Raw genomic sequence first — 1942 nt, 5'->3', positions numbered from 1 at the left:
GGAAAGAGAATAAGGGAGGAAACTGGGGTCAAGGCTGAAGAAGAATCTGAATATTTTAGAAAGAAAAATAAATAACTGAAGAAATAAACTTCCAGATGAAGCAGGAAGGGGTTGAGAACACATTAAAATGGTTACTATTAGAAAGGATTAGTGAGGGATGGGAGAAGAGGGTACCCTCTCTGCAACAGGAAGAGAGAGTGAAAAAATGTAGATATCTAAGAGAAGGAGGTGACATGGGAGCTCATTACAGATGCTGCTGATCTCTAAAATATCACTATTTACGAAAATGATGAGGATGGGGGAAATGTGGTAGAATTACAGTAGTTAAATGTAAAAATGTATAGCTGATTTTTAATCTACTCTGATTTATACTTTTCACTCAAATCACAAGATTAAAGTATCACAACATAAGCTGAGCTTAAACCATAGTAGATACTCAATAAATATTCAGTGGATTTGTACTGGTGAAACTGTTTCGTTGCTAGACTATAGCAACTGACAGGCAGAAGTTGCCATTTTTCCTTAACCTACCCATCTATGGCTGAATAAGTTTGTTTTTTGCTCTTGTCAGGAAGCAGGGCTTTCATAACTAAGGCAACGGATTTTGGTTTCCGTACTGATCCTTTTTACCTATTCCTTACCTATTTAAGCCAAACAACTGTCCTTTTGTATTCTGCTCTGTTCTGATGGGTAGCGTCTGGGGCTGAGGGTCTGCAACTTCATGACCCAGGATCTTTCATCAGTTAATTTTCTGTAGGATATGTTAAATGGGTCATAATGGATATCAGAAGACCAGGGGAAGACAGAAATTTCGAGCTTCTAGCTCTCACAGTGGCTGGTGTTTGTTGTAATAGTAGCAGGATGGGAGGATTCTGGACAGCAGCTCAGGCAGATGCAGAATCTTTTTGGTGGTTCCAATTCTGATGGAGGTGGCAACTCTTCAGCAGATCTAACACTGTGTCTCCAAAGGTCCAGCAAGCAGTATATGCTTGTGGGCTCAGCTTTAAGGGCTGGTGAACTCTAAGCCCTTGTGATTAGCAGCTTGTCGCCTCTGAGTATCATTTCCTTCTTTCTTTTTGTTCCTCTAGACCCAATCCTCATTTGTGCTCTTCTAGGCCTTCCCACACCCTTGTATTGGGTTGGCCAAAAAGTTCATTTGGGTTTTTCCATAACATGTTATGGAAAATAATTTCGTGTATTATATTATCTCTGTCTGGAATATCTAGAATGACTCCCATTTTCTGGATAGGACTATATAATCTTGGCGACAGAAAAGGTTCCAGGAAATAGACCCTCTAAGCTTGAACAGAGTGATGGCCTTACTGCCAATGGAAAATGGCAGTAGTAGCACTATGATTACCTACCTACCTTATCACCTGTGTTTGCTTAGGATGAAGTCCTATTGAAGGCAATGCTTTGGGAGATGAAGTGTAATTGCTGCCTTTCCTCAGCTCATACATATGGTTCCAAAGTGAGCTCCCTACAACAAGTTGACTGAGGAAGAAAAAGTTAAGGCTGATTTAGAGACGGTTTTGCACAATATGCCGGCATCAGCTGGAAGTGGATAGTTGAAACATCACAAATCCCATCAGGAGTGTCCCTGAAAGATTTTGGGAAGGGAAATCTCCCCAGTGAGCATCTGGTTGCCCACTCTGCATAGAGAAAGAGATAGACACAGGTATAGATTTTACCCTGATTCATGGACAATAGCTAACAAGTTGGCCAAAGAGTTAAGGATTTAGAAAGAACCAGACAGAAGAACTGGTGAGCAAAAGGCATGGGGCGAAGAGGCAGGTGGAAATACCTCTTGGAATGGCCACAGGGTATGAGACGTTAGTGTCTCACGTGAATGCTTAATAAAGGGTACCCATTGCAGAGGAGGCTCTCAGAAATCAGGTAGACAAGACGACCTGTTCTGTGGATGTCAGGCAGCCTCTTTCCC

General features: G+C 41.7%; 1 protein-coding gene across 1 annotated transcript in view; it reads right to left on the bottom strand.

Annotated features, from left to right (window-relative positions):
• Positions 1-1942, bottom strand: part of ZBTB8A (zinc finger and BTB domain containing 8A) — a 49747-nt gene that overhangs the window by 20293 nt on the left and 27512 nt on the right. The window lies entirely within an intron of this gene.

The sequence above is a fragment of the Lipotes vexillifer genome, unplaced genomic scaffold (assembly GCF_000442215.2).
Source record: "Lipotes vexillifer unplaced genomic scaffold, Lipotes_vexillifer_v1.1 scaffold1261, whole genome shotgun sequence".
NCBI classification, from domain to species: Eukaryota; Metazoa; Chordata; class Mammalia; order Artiodactyla; family Lipotidae; genus Lipotes; species Lipotes vexillifer.
This window is presented reverse-complemented; position numbering and strand designations above follow the sequence as displayed.